General features: G+C 42.4%; 1 protein-coding gene across 1 annotated transcript in view; it reads left to right on the top strand.

The window, feature by feature from the left end:
* Window positions 1-19,586, top strand: part of LNX1 (ligand of numb-protein X 1) — a 113,876-nt gene that overhangs the window by 53,455 nt on the left and 40,835 nt on the right. The window lies entirely within an intron of this gene.

The raw sequence follows: 19,586 nt of genomic DNA, 5'->3' as shown, positions 1-19,586 counted from the left end.
AGTAACCAGTACTAACATTTTACATCAACATTTATAAATCCCCCAAATTGAGTTTCTGATATAAACATGGGGATGGACACTAAGGAATGTGTCCAGTGATTGGGTTTTGTTGTTGTTGTTGTTCATATCACCATTGATTAGAAGAGGTTTCTTGTTGACTGTGACTTAAATTATCCTGGAATCTTTATTAAATGTTTTCTTTCCTAAAAAGTTCCAAAACATGCTATAATGCTTTTCCTTTAGGCAGCTTCTAAACAAATGGCCTTTATTTTTAAAAATTGAATGCCAATAACCAAGCGATTATTTTGATTAAACAATAATTAGATAGATATTGGCCATTTGCAAAGTCCAATTTGCAAATTACCCCTTTGCCCGTTTTATTAAATGGCAGGGTACATACTAGCACTGATCAGGTGGTATTTCCTAAAAATGTGACTGAGCTAACAAAGAACTTCATTATTTTCACCATCAGCGCAGCTTGCCAGTGCGTTCCCCCAGACACATCCCTTTCCTGGCCTTCAGAGTGGGCAAAGAAAGGATGGAACTGTTTCAGCCACAGGATGATAGCATTGCCGGCCATGTTTTTGATCCAAGAACATTGCGTGACTGAGTCTACCTTTAGGAAGCTTTGAACACTTGAGCTATTTCCGCTCTCCAGTCTGACTGACCATTCTCTCCCCATGATGGTGAAGACCAGTGAACTTTGTTGACTGGGGGACAGAAATATTTCTGAGCTTTGCTGAGGTCAAAATAGAGCTGGAATTGCATACAGGAAGCCAAGCCTTTTTGGGTGTGGTTAGCTAGATAACCTAGGTTAGGCTGTAAGCATAGCACTGCAAAAATAAAAGTAAGGAGGTGGGAAGAGACTTATGTTTGAATCCTCTTGGTTTACCAGCTAGCTGTATGACTAGGCAAGTGGCAGAGCTTTTTAACTAGTTTTTTAAAAATCTGTAACAAGGGGGAATCATAGCCCACATTGAGTGGCTTTGGGAGTTCTAAACGAGAGTGGAAGAGACGATTGAGGGCTTGTGAAGTATGTGAAGGCCCTGTGGCTACAAAGGCTGTAAAATGTAGACTCTTATTTGTATAATACACGAGAGCATTCTCGCATCTTCCAAATCAAGCACAAATTCCCACCTGTACATTCTAAGATTCCCTCCACATGAGACCTCTTTCAGATCATGTGTGAATTAGAAGAAAGCACCCCCTTGGCAAGTGGACAGAGCTTTTTTTGCAATGAAAGACCACTTCCTCTTGGCAGATGCATCCTGTGCTGGCACTTGGCTTGGAAAGCAGGGCACTAGCTGGGCGTCAACCCCCTTGAGCACCTTTGTGCAGGACCCAAACTGCCCAACTGTGTTTACTTCCCCTAAACCTTACTTGTAGTCTCAGAAAGGCAGTGAACTTTCCAGGAATTGGATCTAGTCCTAGAGGTAATGTCTACCGGTAGAAAAATAGTCTTAAAATCGTACGAACTCATTTGTCATTTCTTGATCTGCAATTTACTTGTTGTGTTAGAATTGAATGACTGCAAGGAAAATCATCTTGGCCTTCTTACTGTGTGACCTAGCATTTCACAATGTGTTTCCTTATCTGTAAAACGGAGAGCATCAATATATTTTTCCCTGGATTTGGTGGTGACTATTAAATGTGAAAGATAGCACGTATGAAAGTGTAGTACAGGGCTCAACAAATGTTGGTTCCCTGAGTGTCACTTCCTCTGCCACCTCCAAACCTGGCTCTTTGGTTATTTGTGGGACAAGAAACCTCCAGTCTCCATCACTACCTCCTCAAATCACCACAATTTCAATGAGATAACGACCATAGTGCTACCAACATCCGATGAAAGCCTTGTTGACTGCAATTTTTAAACGGGAGCGGGGGCGGGGAACTACTTTAGTTTAAACCATTGGACTGTTTCTCATAAAACCATATCTTCCCAAAACACATCAATACTGTTAACATTAAGAGAGCAGACATTAGTAAGCCAAATCTCTGGTTTTGGGGAGGAACAAAGACCCTTATCCAAAACATCAGTTTTATGGAATCCAATTGATGGGCAATTTAAGAATATGCTGACCAGCCAGATTACAATTAAGTTAACAGAAAAAGCTGTCTTCTGAAAATCAGTTCTCAGTATTGTAATTAATGAAATCCTTTACTATAAGTAACCAAATCTTCTATCACTGACAGGCAAGCCGGAGGATGGGGGAACAGTGTGAGTGGAGCCCTCGTAGAGTATTTTAGGACAATTGGCAAAGTAAAGAGAGCTGCTAATTGTTTCAAGTGTCTGAAACTACCTGAATCCAGAGTGGTTTTCACAGTGTATCTGGGTCTGTACTCATTTGAAGAGGCCAAAACTAAACTTCCAAGTTCACTTATGAAGCAGAAAATCCATAGTTTCCTTCTAGTAGACCCCTGTCTGATTTTATACGAGATGTGGATATTTACACTTAAAAACTCATACAGGGCCAGCCCCATGGCTTAGCGGTTAAGTGAGCGCGCTCCACTACTGGCAGCCCAGGTTTGGACTCCAAGCGCGCACCGACGCACCGCTTCTCCTGCCATGCTGAGGCCGCGTCCCACATACAGCAACTAGAAGGATGTGCAGCTATGACAGATAACTATCTACTGGGGCTTTGGGGAAAAAAATAAATAAATAAATAAAATTATTAAAAAAAAAACCATACAGCTTGAGTTAATAATTTTCAGAGTTCAAAATATAACATTCTTTCTCTATAACAATCCTATACTTATTCTTTGTCAGGAACGTAAACTCATGCCTAGGTTGGTGTTTCCTTGAAAGATTTCTGGAGGGTCCTGTTTAATCTAGTTGGAGGTCAACACAATTATTCATCTGTGTTTATATTATGCTAAACAACTCATAATGGATGAAATGCCTAACATCTTAATAAAAATTTAAAACATATAAGAGTTCAGATCCAAAGAATGCCAGCACCAGATACCATCACCTAGAGATGTGAGTTTTTGCTGTTTGTGATAATACCCTGCTGCGTCACTTCCCAATCTCTTGTTTCCATTGTTGGCAGGTACGTCAAAGCTTGATTCGAATAACTTGGAAGTCCGTATTGCCCTAATAAATACGGGGACTCTGTTTACTCCCTCTGGCATAATTGGACAGATTAAAATATTTGACCCCGTTGACTTCAGTGCAGTTCTCTGGTGATAGATTTTAGTCATGAACAGGTTGAGTGATAAATTGGATGGTTGGCAAGTGGCCAAAGTTCAGGTTTCACTTATGTTTTTTTCTATTCTCTTTCTTTGCTGTCTCTTCCCTAGAGACTGTTAACTTCCTGCAGAAGTAAAAGGGAAAAGAATCAAATGGATTGAAACCTAAAAGGCAACCTCAGAGCCCACAGGTGATAGAAAGTAGGAGCTAGGGCCATGCTTAGGATTCAGTCAGGGTAACAGGAGTCAAAACTAAACACTGAAGTGTTGAAGGGGTAGTGGTCAAGACAGAGCCTTTAACACGTATGCGAACCGTAAACTCTATTTATCGAAAATCATTCATTAAGAACACATGGTGGGTAAGTAGTACCTTAAGACATTTACCACCTCAAGGATTTTATAACCTTAGTGTGTATGGGGGTAGAGGGGTGTGTGAGAGAGAGAGAGAGAGAGAGAGACAGAAGTGGGTGTGGAAATAAGTGGGATGATGAACAAGTAGGGGGTGGTGTTAAAATTATTTCATCTCCTCTTATATGAGGGTATCGAACCAGGAATAGAGTGACCTTTTCACATAGGTAGTTGGAATCAAGAATCTAATTATTGAAATGTTCCTGCGTCATCATTCAACAAGTGTTCCTTGAGAGCCTACCATAGATCAAGCACTGAGCTCCCAATAGGGATTTATTATTTTAGGTTTATAGTTAGAGCTGAAAGAGAATCCAATAGGTTCTATTTAAAGGCTTTAACCATTTAAGATAATGGAAAAAACTTGAATGTGGCTAATTTGAAGCCGTAGGCATCCATCACTGTGTTTGAGGTGGCCTTTCAACTTACCCCTTAAGCTATGTATAAGTTTCGGGAATATTTTGTGATCATGTTGTCCATCCCTTGATGGGTTGTTTGCCTGTCTATATCTTAGCTATATCATGCAAATAAATAAAACTGTAAGAATTCAACTCCTGGCATTTTAGATGAAACACTGATTTGTGCAGCACGTTGTAGCCCCCTACACCCACACACTGTGGAAGGTCGGGGAAGTGGACACTCTCCAGTGGAGGAGATGGCAGAAAGCCTTAATTCTGCCCTTTTCCAGGTGCAAATGTTCCATAGCAGAGTCCACCTCCTTCCCTGAGGGGCCAGCACAACTAGGTCCTACTACCCCAGACTTTACCCACAGCTGGTTCCCAGCACAGCCTTCAGGGAGGGATGAGGGAAATAACTCAGTAGTATCCTGGAAGGAAGGACACTTGGTCACTCAGACATCAGCAATGAAATTAATGATTTCAAGAATTCATACAGCAGTGATTGGTTGGTGGGCAGTCAGTTCAAAGCAGATTGTGTAACTCAATCAATTAAAATAATCAGTGAGATGGAAAGGATTGGGGTAGTGGTTCTTGACCATGGCTACACAATGGGATCACCTGGGGAACTTTACAAACACACCAATGTTTAGTAGGCCCACCCCAGACATTCTGATTTAATTGGTCTGAAGTACCTGACAGGCTGGATTTTTTAAATCTTCCCAGGTGATTCTATTGTTCAGCCAAGATTAAGAACCACTGGAGAGGGGAACAAGCATGTTGATACACTGATTACAGTTATTTAGCAATATATCTTAAAAATGTGCATTTCACACTTATGCACAAAAACATAAACATATGTATGTATATGGGTTTCTATGCATTGAAAAAGACTGGAAAAATAAACACAGATTAGCAGGAGTTTTCTTGGGGGGTAGAGTTATGGGCTTTTAATTTTCTTTTTATTTTTCTATCTTTTCAAAAATTTCTTCCCTGAACCTCTATTGCTTTTGAAATTTAAAATAGGGACTATTTCTATTTTTTTCTAATGCAACTCAAGAAGGATTTCATGAATATCCATCACGTTCTCAACCATGTGTGCATGGTGGAGGATACAAAAGACATGGTCCCAGGGAGCTTGCGATCCAGTCTAAGACTCGACTAATTCCGTCAGCACTTTGTGTCAATAGGTAATAAAATACCAAGTCCTGGGGTTAAGCAAGTGTAGTTCATGCTGTGCTCATTTGTCTGCCTGTTTTATTTCTCTGCTAGACGGCTAACTATTAGAGGGCAGAGTCTTAGGAGCACTTAGTCTTGTATCTTACATTTGGTAGCCTTGTGTCTTACATTTGGTAAGTCACTCAAACATTTGTGGAATGAATGGATGAGCTCAGAGAGAAGAGAGATAAGAGAGATTACTATGAATCTTCAGTGGAGAAAGTGAGATTAGAGGCAGGCCTTAGATAAAATGAGTCAGATTTGTTTGATCCGTGGCCACTCCAGGAAGAGGCCAGCATGGACAAAACCTGTGGTGGGGGTGGGTGTTTGATGTGGGGAGGGACAGTCTGTAGATGTGCTGGACTGCAAAAGCCTTGTCTAGAGCAGTGACTGTGCCAAACCAAAGAAATCGAGCAGAGCAATAGCCAAAAGGTACGCCTGGCAAGAGAGAGGGAGAAAGAAGAGGTTTTCAGTTATCCAACCAGTAAATAATAAAGTCAGTATTTCCTGCAAATAGAAGCATCTGCTTCCTCCCCTATTTGCCTAACACAATTTTGGGGAAATGAAGTATGATTCACAGAAGGAGTAAGGTTGTTTCCTTTCAATGTATTGAAAGGGAAGAGGAAGCTCATTTAGCAAATAGAAACTGGATGGAAAAATAGGATTTTTGTCTCATGCAAAAACGTTTGACACAAAAGAGCCAAATATCTTTGCATGACATGTTCTCAGAGTGAAGAAGAACACATTTTTCAATATCTGAACATCGCGTAGTGTATCCAGGAGGGCTTGTGACAACCAGCCCAGAAAATGCTTGGAGAAACTCAAGCATTTCAGTTATCCTAAGAGCTGCAATGGAATGCACTTTGAGGAATGAAGGAAATGCTTTAAATGTCGTCTGGGAATGATTTCCACTCGAATGTCATACCACCTTCTCCTACTCCCATCTCCATGCCAAGCTGTCACCTTTGGACAGCCCCTGGGGTTGTGCAGACTTCACAAAAACTCAAGGCACTCAAAACGGACTCATCCCAACTGGCTGGAAAGCGAGGCTGCTTTCAAAGCTGGTCAGAAAACCTCACTGGGCGGTCAGTTCAAATATTTAGAAACACTGACCACCATGAAATCCACCCTTTCCCAGTTACCCTAAAAATATTTCCCAGTCAATCCTGAAATAGAAAGCACAGTCAATCCATAGACCAGTTTCCCGAAAATGAGAACCTAGACTTTGGTCATTTCCAAGTGTTTTAAAAGTAAAGATAATTCTGAATGGAGCCAAGAATTGCAAGGAACCAAATCTTAGCCAAAAAGAAGACAACCTCCCCATCACCACCACACACCCCCTAATTCATGGACAGTTGACGGAAAACTCAAATCATCTGTGGCATGAGAATCGCCTGCTCTTCCTCCCCCAAAATGTCCGGGAAAACAACTCACTGACCCCTTAGAGGCTGGAGACTCACGAAATGGATAAACTATTCTGATGTCTCCGTGAAGAATTGACCCGGCATGTGGACTGTGCCCGAGCCCTCCGCCATCCCTCATTAACCACTGTCAACCTCACATCTGGTTCTGGCTTTGGAATCCTTACATATCACCCCAGGGAGCAGCACTGGTATTTATCAGGCACTCCTGGCTATCAACTGGGGTCTTCCTAACTAAACAGTGGAGTCGATTCTTTGAGTGCTGGGAGGCCCTGGAATGTCATACGGTTTCAGTCTGCAAGGGCTGCTGTGAGGGGCTGTGCTGAAGCAGCAGTTTGGGGTGGCCTTTTGGACACCCTTCTAAGGGGGCATCATGTGAGCACACACTGGGAGGCACCTGAGACCAGAAAAGCCCCCACCCAACTTGCTTCTGTTTCTATTAAATCTTTAGGCAAAACAAGTGAAAAGAAAAGGATGTAATAGAGGACCACGGTGGAGAGGATTTTATTTGGAGTTGGGAATCTGACTTGAAGCTTTGTCTCTGCCATTATAGAGTGACCAGCTCAGCCTGGTTTGCCTGGAACTGACCCAGTTTTAAAAGTGAAAATCCTGTGTCCCAATACCCCAGTCAGTCCTAGGCAAACTGGGGTGGTTGGTCACTCTGGGTACTCACTGTGACCTTGGGCAAGTGAATCTTTCTATGAAGTTTCCACATCTGCAAAATGGGGATAATAATCACATCTACCTTGTTAAGTTGTTGTGAGGATTAAATGAATAGAAGGTAAAGGGCTTAGAATGGCCTGACTCATGTTAAGGACTATGTGTGATAGCTATTAACCATTATAGGATAACTTGACAGTTAGGTTTAAATCAACAAAACCTCAGACAGAGGTATATTTGACTTTCAGCTCCTTTGCTTTAGTGCTATGTCAGCTCGGATAAATTACTTAACCTCATTTTCCCCATCTGTAATATGGGGATAATATAACCCAGCTGGGGCAGTGTTTGACAGGTAAGCCCCACCACCATGCCTGGTGATAAAGACCAGACACGGATCAAATGACAGCTCAGGTGAGAAGAAGGTGTACTCCTAGCCAATGTGGGATTGATAGAGCAGCTTCTCTCCTCCTGACAAATCCTGTTTTCCACCACAAATGTTGTGCATTTATACTGTGCATTTGAATACATATGTGAATGCCTGGGCCGAGGGGCTCCCTCTAGAGGAGGAATAAATAAATCACCTGGAGGTGCCCACACACCCAGACAGGATCATTTTAGGCTTCTGCCTCTCAGGATGCTTGGGCCACGCACCTATTCTTGGAGGTAATTAAGTTATTTTTGGAGAGGAAGAGTGGCAGGGAGACCAAGCCTGAGAGCATGTGGGGACCCGTGCAGCTGCCTCACCCACCCACCGACCCACCAAGCATACTCCACCGACAAATGGCCCTGTTGACAGGGCGGGAGTGAAGGCACAGCTCATGCCTGTCAACTGCAGGCCTGAAGACGCCAACTCGGTTAGAACAGGCCACCCTTGCCAGCCCGTGCTGTTTGTGTGCCTCAGCGCAGCCACTCAGGAGCTGGCAGTGAACAATATCTGTAGCAAAGAAAATAAGTTTATGAATAACTACTTTATAATTTTCCTTGATTTTTCCCTGCCTTCTACATTACAGTCACCTCTGAATCATCAGCCTCCAGGGTGCGTGGCATTTTACGATCCTAAGGTGTGTACCTCAGTTAAAAGTCTGTCTGCCTTGCATTCAAATCTCAACCCCTCCACTTACCAGCTGTGTGACCTTGGGAAAGTTACTTAATCTCTGTGCCTTAATTTCTCATTAGCAGATGGTGATAGGGATCTTCGTCATTGGGCTGATGTGAGGACTGAATGGGTTAATATGTGTAAAGCATGTAGAATAGTGCCTGGTCCATAGTAAGTGTACTGTAAGTGTTGGCTGTAATCATGTTACTGTATTATTAATTTATGAGTTGAGATTTGAAGGATGAAAAGATGTAGCCACAGATTGTCTTACAGACCTAACTCTGTAAACTAACAGAGAAAATAGAAATGGAGAGTCATTAACATTAGGTAAAAGAATATCCACTTCTTCCCTGCCTGCCCTCGAAGTCAAAACTGACACTGTGCAGAGACTGGCCAACTGTCTCTCATGCCTGCAGAGCACCAGGCGATCTGTCCCATAGGAACCTGGGGAAACTGAGTCAAGTGTGCTTGCTTAGGTTGTCATTGGACCATTTGTTTCCTGAGCCAATTCTGCCTTAAGAGCACCTCTTCCCACCTCACCTTCCCTGCCCAAGTCAAAGGACAGGGGTTCTAGCTGCCCAAAGCTTGGCCTGCATTTTCACCTCGCTTTCCAATTTTGTTTTTAATTTTCTCTTTCTGGTATTCATTAACAAGTGAGGCACGGGTGGTTGGAATTGCTGGGGACATTTTCCCCGGCGGTTTGGAGGCAGAAGAAAGGGGCTAATGAGAGGAAGGAGTGTGTGGCTGGTGCTGATGTAAGAAGTCCACGAGTTCTCCAGGGTGAGGGTCCTTCAGGCTCAAGTTCATACTCAGGGTCTACACTGATGCCCAGAGGGTGGGCCTGCCCACCTGATGACCTCTCTTACTTATTAACTATGTTGACTTCACCCATGAATACACAACAGTGCTAATGACTTTTTTCATGTAGAGTTTCTGGTAGCTGCGTGAGTGGCCATGTCATTTGATCCCAGGGAACATGAGTTTTAACTTAGAGGGGGAGAAAAAGTAATCCAAATAAGGAAGAATGACTTTACCTAATGTAAAGACCAAAGAGAGATTATTTACAAAGCTGCAGGTATAGTGAGTGAAGTGTAGAAAATTACCCCATCTGAACTCAGCAAGTTCCTGAAATGGGTCCTGTGCTCAGGACCACGCTGCCTGCAAACCAGAGGATCGTATTAATAGAAGTTGTATTACTGTTACTTGAGTCTTTTCCAAGTAACATGATCAGGACTTAATTAGCAAGGGCGGGTCTGGCTCCAGGGTGGGCTCAGGGAACTCAAATGAGACTCTTTTGGAAGATGATGACTGATGCATTTATTTTTATCTTAAACACAAAGATTTCTAGTGCTTTGCATTAAGAAGGTCATGAAATATTAGTTATCCTGTATTTGAAATATATAGCCTGCTTTCTTCCAAAAAAAATCAAAGCAGCCTGCAGCAATTAAAATGCGTCTGTGCCAGCACAATTAAAAGTATAAACAGAAAACATCTAATAAAAGGAGCGAGAAAAAACTAGCTGCTCTCAGGCTGCTCTGCCACACATGGCTGCCTCCTTGTCTGTGGCGCTGTTTGCACGGCGTTGAGGATTTAGTGGTGAGCAAGACAAGCAGGACTTGACTCTCATGGACACTGTATTCTACTGGGGACAGACAGTCATTTAAAAGGGAAGCAAACAGACAACGTCTTTGGAATGTTGTATTTTGTATAAGTGCTAGAAGTGAAAGCAGGTGACTGGCAGAGTAGAAGTGGTGGACACGAGAGTGATGTCCACTGTAGACGGAGTCACCAGGAGGTGACTTTGGGCCTTCCATTGTCAACTTCATCTCCCCTGCTGCCTCCTCCCCTCCCCTGTATTGGCATCAGACTTCTCAGTGCCCACTTGTCTTCTGCCCCCATGGGCGTGGCTTAGCCCTGCTGAACCCCAGAAGTAGGAGAATGAACTGATGGTCAAATGTCCTGGATTTTATCCCCAGCACCACCTCCAGCATTTCTCCTCCTCTTTGGTCTCGCTTCAGCTCTGTTCGTTTCCCATCAATGTCACCTGGGACAAAGTCCACACCGAATCCAATATTCCTGGCACCTGCCATGCACTTGCATTCTTGGGGCCTTTGAATGTGGCATTCATACCTAGTCTGCTAGACCAGTGTCACTCATTTTCCTAGACTCAGCTCAGATGTCACCTCTTCTGAGAAGCCTTCCCTGATTACCCCAGGCAGAGTGAGTGGCCCCTTCCTCTGAGCTCTCCGAACACTTGGCTCATAACTTCATCTCTCTCTGATAGCGTGGCATGGCAGTTTTCTGTTTTCATGTCAGTCTTCTCAAATGCACACTCTGTGTAGTATTTTTCTTTGCATCCACAGTGTCTAACATCATGCCCAGTGTGTAAAAATTGTGCTAGTTACTGCGTATTGAGTTGCTGCTATATTCCAGGAACTGTTAGGCACTTTGCATGAATCTTTAAATCTCACAGTAAATAACATTATTGTGCCCATTTTACATCTGGGAAATGAGGTTCAGAGGAATTAAGGAACTTTTCCAAAGTAGCAGAGCTGGCAGGTGGCCAACCCAGGATTCGTACCCAAATGTTTAAATTCGAAAGCCTGCACTTTATCCCCTTCACCGTGCCGTCTTTCTCAGGAGGCCCTCCACATAAGTGTTCATTGAATGAAAGAAAAAAATGTATTTCAAAATCACTCACACCACTGTTCCAGTGCAATCCATCAAAAGAAAGTATATGGTGATTATTACTCTTAGTCCTACTAAATGCACAATAATTTTAAAACCCAGATCAAATAAAATCCCATTAAAGTTATTAGGGAAGTATGTGAAAAAAGAGGAATTGGAAAAAGTCTTACTTTCCCTCTTTCCTCTCATTTTTCTCATCTTAAGCTGGAGTATGAGGAAATGAAAAGGAAAATCATGGGCTTGCTGAGGAAAAAGGGAGATTACGTGTTATCAGGGCCATGTGGGTGAATCCGTCAACTCCCCGTTTGGTAATTTCAGTAAACAGAGCAAAAGGATGACTGCTGCTCAGTAGAGTTCAATTCAACAAATGTTTGCTGAGTGCCTGCCCTAGGAAATACAAATAGTATACAGACCCTCTGAAAGGTCCCAAGGTAAGCAAGCCTTTGTCCCTTTCCTCCAGTCCCTTATAGCCCTGTGGAGCAAGTGTAGCCAGAGCTAACCAGAGCTGCTGTGCCTTGACCATCAGGCAAGAGCGACATGCGAATCCATGAGCTAACTCTTCCCCAAGCACCAGTGCGACGAAGCCATGTTGATCCCAGACGGATAAAGTTTTCGAAGTTTGGTTCTAGTGGGTTGATTATGGAACTAGACCCTCTCCCCCAACTTTGGAACTTGCGTTCTATAGAGGAAAAATAAGGGAAGAGGATAAGGATAGAAGTGCCAGAAAAGCAGCTGCCATTTTAAATAGGGTGGTCAGGGAAGGTGGATTTTAGTCAGAGAGCTGAAGGAGATGAGGGGGCAGACCAGGCGGGCATCCCGGGAAAGAGTGTTCCAGACGGGACAACAGTGGAATGCCAAGCCCCTGAAGCAGGAACATGCTAGGCAGTTTGAGGACCAGCAGGGGGCTGAATGAGCGAGGGATGGAAGTGAGGGCAGAAGTAACAGGGACAGAGGATACAGGGCCTGTAGGCCATTGTAAGGACTAACACAATACAGTCTATGCAGAAACTGAACTATAGTGACGTACACCTGAAATTTACTCATAGTTGTAAGCCAATGGGACCTGAATTAAATAATTTTAAAAAAATTAAAAATAAAGTTTATTCAAAAAAAGAAAAAGAAAGGACCTTATGTTTTAGTAAGATGGAGAGCCATTTTAAAAGGATCCCTTTGGCTGTTCTGTTGAGAATAGATGAGGAAGGGGAGCAAGTGTACAAGCGGAAACTCTCTCAGGAGGCTGTGGCAATAATCCAGGCATTGACGATGGTGGCTTGGACCTGGGCGGTGGCAGTGGAAGTGATGAAAAGTAGTTGGATTCTGGACAGATCTTGCTTGATTGTATTTGGGGTGTTGAGAGAAAGAAAAGAATCAGGGGTGACTCTGAGGTTTTTGGCCTGAACAACAGGAAGGATGTAAGGTGCTAGTTAGTAGAAGGGAAGATGTGGGAAGAGCTGGTTTGGTGGGGAAGCTTAGGGTGTTTGGATATGTTAAGTTGAGATGCCTATTAGACATGTAAGTGAAGACGTGGAGTAAGCAGTTTGATATATGAGTCTGGAGTGCAGGAGAAGCTCTGGGCTGGAGGCCAGGCCATGGGAGGGGAGACAGCAGGGAACCCCACAGCCTGGATTGAAATCCCAGCTCTACTCTGTGTACTTGGATGTCGCTTTCTTCTCTTCTAGCTTCCATATCCTCATCTTTGCAGTGGAGGTGGTTTAACTAACATTACAGGACAGTTGGGAGGGTTAGAGAAGACCACATACATAAAGCATAACATGGAGTATATAGTAGATCAATAGATATTAGCTGTCCTCTTCCCAACCCCCTTTGGGTTACCCAACCCTGTAGTGAGGTCGTGATCCATATGGCTCAGGAAAGGACTGGAATGTCGGCATGAGGAGTTGGGAATTGGTCCTATAAGCAGTGGGACATATCTCCATGGGAAGTTTTTGAGTAAAAAGAAATTGTGTTGGTGTGGTTAGCATATATGGGATGGGGGCATGGGGTGGAAGGCTGGGAGCAGGGAGATGGGCGAGGGTGTGTTGCAAAGCAGTGGGGGTATGGTGTCAGGAGGGCCAGGCTGGCGGCCCCGGAAATGGAGAGGGAGCCGAGCACACATGACCGAGGCCCACCCTCAGTCTCCAGGGTCACCAGCACCCTGACAAAGACTATCTCTGAGCTGGAGCACTGCTGGTTCCTGAGGCTCCCAGTGGCCTGTCTCCCAGTTGCCTTGACCAAGGACACAAAGGAGAGCCTGTCGCTATCTCACAGCGGCCATCTCCTCTCCTGCAGCAGTCTCCCAGCCTGGCCCCGGGTACCCAGTTTGAGCAAAGTTTCGGAGTCACTCATCCCGTTGAGTGGAGCAGCTGAAGCCTGAGACCCAGCCGTTGGCTAGGAAACTGGCTTCCCTCCAGGGCCCTCTCATCTTGATTCTCTTTGCCTGAAAAAGTGAAGACGTCCATTAGGGTTAAATGGCTCCCTTTCTCATTATATAATAGCTTTGGGCAAGCGATTAGCTCTCCCATGAGTGAAAGACAAACAGTTGAGAATTCAGTCTCATTCTCCAACTTGGATCAGAAATGAGGCTGGGGCAAATAATGAAAGGGAAGCCCTTTTTAGGGCCATCTCTCCTATGCGTGCACTCGCACACACACCCTCACACAAGCGTAGAGTGGGGAAGCTTGGGGAAAGAGTAAAAGGAGGGGAGGGTTGCTTCCTGGAGGACTGAAAAGAGCAATGAGTCTAACCTACCCAAGTTGACAATTTTTTTTTATTTCCAGAGGCTGGAATTTGTCATCCCTTAAGATAGATCTGGCCTACAGATATGTTTTGTTTGGCCCACACAATGGTTTTAAAAATTTTGAATTTGTTGCCAACTTTTAAAAATCAAGAGATTTCACATTAAAAACTGGATTTCAGCTTCCAAATTGCTCGCTCAAGCAACACTGGGTTGGTCATCATTTTTTTTTTAATTGAGGTAGAATTGACATAACATTATGTTAATTATTCATTTCAGGGGTACAACATAATGATTCGATATTTATATATATTGAGAAATGATCACCATAATAAATCTAGCTAACATTCTTCATCATATGTAGTTATAAATTTTTATTTTGGGGATGAGAACTTCTAAGATTTATTCTCTTAGTAACTTTCAAATATGCAATACAGTATTATTAACTATAGTCACCATGCTGTACATTACATCCCCATGATATATTTATAACTGGAAGTTTGTGCCTTTTGACCCCCTTCACCCATTTCTCCCACCCTCATCCCTGCCTCCAGCAATTACCCATCTGTTCTCTGTTTCTATGAGCTTGTTTTTCATCGTTGTTTTCTCTTTTTAGATTTCACATATAAGTGAGATCAAATGGTATTTGCCTTTCTCTGTCTAATTTATTTCACTTAGCATAATGCCCTCAAGGTCCATCTATGTTGTTACATATGGCAAGATTTTCTTCTTTTTTATGGCTGAATAATATTCCATTGCATATATACCACATCTTCTTTATCCGTTCATCCATCTGTGGACACTTAGCTTGTTTCCATATCTTGGCTATTGTGAATAATGCTGTAGTGAACATGGAGGTGCATATATCTTTTTGAGTTAGTGTTTTCATTTTCTTCAGATGAATACCCAGAAGTGGAATTACTGGATCATATTTTAGTTCTATTTTTAATTTTTTGAGAGATTTCCATGTTGTTTTCCAGAGTGCCTGCACCAATTTGCATTCCCACCAACAATGCACAAGGGATTTTTTTCCCCCACATCCTCGCCAATGCTTGTTAGTTCTTGTCATTTTGAAAACAGCTATTCTAACAGGTGTGAGTGATATCTTGTGGTTTTGATGTGCATTTCCCTGATTAGTGATGTTGAGTATCTTTTCATGCACCTGTTGTCCATCTGTATGTCGTCTTTGGAAAAATATCTGTTCAGATCATCTGCCTGTTTTTTAATCTGATTGGTTTTTTGCTGTTAAGTTGGATGAGTTCTTTATATGTTTTGGATATTAACCCCTTATCAGACATATGATTTGCAAATATTTTCTTTCATTCAGTAGGTTGTCTTTCCATTTGTTGATGGTTTCCTTTGCTGTGCCAAAGCTTTTTAGTTTGATGTAGTCCCACTTGTTTATTTTTGCTTTTGTTGCTTTTGCTTTCAGTGTCAGATTCAAAAAATCATCAAGAGTGATGTCAAGGAGCTTACCGCCTATGTTTTCTTCTATGAGTCTTATGATTTCAGGTCTTATGTTCAAGTCTTTAATCCACTTTGAGTTAATTTTTGTGATGGTGTAAGATAGTGGTCTAGTTTCATTCTTTTGCATGTGGCTGTCCAGTTTTCCCAACACTATTTATTGAAGAGACTGTCCTTTCCCCGTTGTATATTCTTGGCTCCTTTGCCATAAATTAATTGACCATATATCCACGTGTTTATTTCTGGGCTCTCTATACTGTTCCGTTGATCCATATGTCTGTATTTATGCCAATACCATGCTGTTTTGATTGCTACAGCTTCTTAATATGGTTTGAAATCAGGGAGCTTGATGCCTCCAGCTTTGTTCTTCTTTCTCAAGATTGCTTTGGTTATTTGGGGTCTCTTGTGGTTCTATACAAATTTTAGGATTGTTTGTTCTATTTCTGTGAAAAATGCCATTGGAATTTTGATAGGGATTGCACTGAATTTGAAGATTGTTTTGGGTGGTATAAACGTTTTAACAGTATTCTAATCTATGAGCATGGAATATCTTTCCATTTATTTGTGTCTTCTTCAATTTCTCTCATCAATGTCTTATAGTTTTTGGTGTACAGGTCTTTCACTTCCTTGGTTAAATTTACTCCCAAGTATTTTATTCTTTTTGATGCAATTATAAATGGGATTATTTTCTTAATTTCTCTTTCTGATAGTTTGCTATTTGTGTATAGAAATGCAACAGATTTTTATATATTGATTTTGTATCCTGCAACTTTACTGAAGTCGTTGACTAGTTTTAACGGTTTTTTGATGGAGTCTTTAGGGCTTTCTATGTATAATATCACATCATCTGCAAATAGTGACAGTTTACTTCCTCCTTTCCAATTTGGATGCCTTCTTTTCCTTTTTCTTGCCAAATTGCTCCTGGGCTTGTCTTCTTGAGGCAACAATCAGCGAAGGTCTGTAGCAGCTGCTGCGTCCTTGAAACAGAACAACACTGCTCACCACGATCCCCACCTGGCCTGACCTCCCTCATTTCCTCACCTGACTAGCATATGAGTTTGCAAGCTGTGGTTTAAAGTAGGATCAGACTGGGCAATTAATGAACACAATGTGAGGAGCAGACCCGATGTTTACCTAATTCAAAAGTGAACTGAGAGAGAAAGAATGTGAGGGGAGTTAGATCAAAGGGAGGTTGTGTCATTAGCCAGACTGTTATGATGAGGGTATTGAGGCTCGCTTTCTTGTGGACAAGTTCTGTTCTTCTATTGTAAGTGGGTAAGTTCACCATCAGAAGGGAGTCCTCCCCTGCAAACCAGCTTGTGCTTCCCAGTTGGCTGAACTCAGCAGAGGACACCCCTTCAGAGCCTCTGTGAATTATGTCTGGGGTCCTTCCTGCTTCAGGTCAACTCCCGTTAGTTGTAGTGAACTCATGGACTTAGGAATTTTTGCAAAAAGGGGGTTCATTTTCTCTCCTTGCTCCACTCCCTCCTTACAAAAAGGACAAAAATTCCATGGCACACCCAGTGTCAGCATTCTTATATTAAGATTAATTTGCCTCTGCTAACTTTAATATAGGAGCTCAGAATCCCAGCTGTTATTACCAAAAAAAACCTGATTTTCAGAGTTGCTTTATTACACAGACAGCGTGTTCAAAGTGCATGGTTTGGTTGAAAAATGGTTTTCCATGCTCCTTGTGTTCATCCTTCAAGTTCATGGCCATCGCCCATCACCACCTGAGAGTATTTAATGCTCAGGATAACTAAAAGGGAGAATAAATTCTGGTTGCTTTGAACACAACCCAGGTTCGCCATGTGTTCCTGTACTGGCCAATGCTAATCAGCTCTTCCCCTCTCCTCTCATCTTTTCTGCTTGTAAATCAAGAGGCACCAGTATTAGTCACCACAAAAGAGATAATTAGTAAGTACAAGCTGCTACCTTCATAGATCACCCTCTGCCTCAGGTTCAAGCTAAGCCAAGAAGCTAGAGCAAGCAACATTACACAAGTATAAGTCGCTGTAGCAGAACCTTTTTTACACAAGGCTTATGAGTCTGAACACGTAAATCTAGATTCTGTACCCACCCCAGCTGTTGTAAGGATAGCTGTGATATGAGGCCAAAGGGAAGGCTGCTTACTCATTTTATAACATTTCCTTTCCTGGACCCAAATCTGTCTTTGGAACCCCAAAGACTTGAAACAGCAATGGTTTCTTAATGGTATAGTCTTGGGATTCAGATATTTTTAAATACCTTAACCCTCCTCATAGATGTGGCAGCAGAATAAGATGCCACTTTTTCCCACTGGGATATGCTATATGTCCCCACACCCGAAAGTCATGGCTTGTGTCTTTGCCAGCCATTTGTCCAATCGGAAAATTCATTTCCTGCTCTGGCAGGGCACATGGTCAAGGGCAATGCCGCCCCAAGAAAAGAAAGACTGTTTCCAGTCCAACTAAATAGTCTAGGAACTTCCTTCCCATGCATTGCTAACCAAATATTGCTGGCTTGCATAGAAGTGTTCCACTCATGTATTTATGATTTGGAGCTGCTCAGATGCACGCTGGCTTTTATTTTTTCCATCACACAGTGTTTCTTCCAATTTTTCAGTTTTGCCTATCAACCATTTTGCTATTTTTAAGCAGAATAATTCCAAGCCAAAGTAGCTAATCAGAACAGTAAAACCTCAGCAATTCAAGTAGGGACTTGATTTCTTTCAGCAAGGGAAAGACTACATGAGAAGCTAGAGGCCTATTTCATTTTCGGTAAGCTGAGGGTGTCGGGTTGTATAATCAAAGTCCTTTTCTACTAGTATTAAAACCACATTTCATCAAATCTAAGATGCCGTTGATTACAAGAAACATCGTATTTTCTGTACCACCAAGAAAAGAATTTTAGAAACTGCCGCTGGTTAAATTATCACAAAACATCTTTAAAGGTATCCCTATGATGCGTGGATTGGTCAAATCAGACCCTTGTGGCTTTGAAATCCATTCAGACAAATTTGGTGACCTCTCCTGCCCTCTACTCGTGTTGTTTGGCATAAAATAGGCCAATCCTTTTGAATGATCTCACTAACACCACTTTTCATCTCCTTAGGGATATCTTTCTTTCTAAGCAAATAAAGCATTTCTTGTCTCTTTGCAAGAAAATATGGAATTACTGTCCTCCTTCTAACGACATTTGCTTCATCGATATCAAATTTACACACTACTGCTCTGTTTTTGAGACTTTCCACGTATACCGTAACTTTTCATTTCAACACGAAATCATAATGTAATCTTTTCTAAGACATTTAATGGCAATTAAACTCAATGGCATAGTACCAAGAGTGAGTGCAACTCTATGGAAGGGACAAGACAGACACCTGTGACCGTGTTTGCCATGCTCAGACAATGGCATCTGCATCATGACTGCAGCTTGGCAACAGAAGCTGTATAACCCCATCCATCACCCATGCACCCTAATCTCAGAGATGTTCAAGTGTGAAAAACAAGCATCTTAGAATGATGAGTTATCGAAGTAGCGACAGTCTATTAGGAACTTATTACATCTCTGGCAAGGTACTAAACTCTTGACAAGACTTACCGTCAGCCAGACCTCACAGCAAGCAAAGAAGTATGGGCAGATTAGGAAGTTGAACCCAGTTAACAAACTTGCCCCGGCTCACACAGCCAGGTAAATTTCGGAGCAGGGATCCTGATCCAGACAATAGGCCCTTCCATCTGCCAGCTCTGTGGTTCTATGGGCTGTATAAATCACGTGTGCACATCAACTGTAGGCTGCCGTTCAATTCCATTTATTTTCAAGAACATGAAGCATCACTCCAAATAGGCTCTCAAAGGGTTCTTTAACATAGCTCAACTGCATAAAGTTTTCCCTAATGAATTGATAAAAAAAATAATTTGTAATAACATATCCATTATACACAAATAGCCACTTCCTAAAGGGGCTTACCCATGTGATTTTTGCCTTCACGGCTATGGGAGCTGGTGTGGCTATCTGTGGCTACTTCCTCACCACAGTGCAATGCGATAGTTAAATCATCACCATTTTCTGACCAAAACCCTACTGAAGAGCTGAAACAACTTACCCAGTGGCACATGGAAGTGCATTCATAGCAAAATATGGACCTAGATTAGCTCAAACCTTGGTCTCCTGGCCCTTGGGTCTGTTCTTTAACACAGATGGTGAATGGATACAGACAGTTGTGGGATTTTGGATTTTTTTTATTTTTAAGACCATGAATGTTGTTTTATTGTCCCAATGTTAGAAAACACGACAATGGATAAAATTTTTCAGCGCACAGGATCCCCCAACCC

Source organism: Diceros bicornis, chromosome 8 (genome assembly GCF_020826845.1).
Source record: "Diceros bicornis minor isolate mBicDic1 chromosome 8, mDicBic1.mat.cur, whole genome shotgun sequence".
Taxonomy (NCBI): domain Eukaryota; kingdom Metazoa; phylum Chordata; class Mammalia; order Perissodactyla; family Rhinocerotidae; genus Diceros; species Diceros bicornis.
Note: the sequence above shows the minus strand (reverse complement) of the source record. Positions and strands in the feature narration are given on the sequence as shown.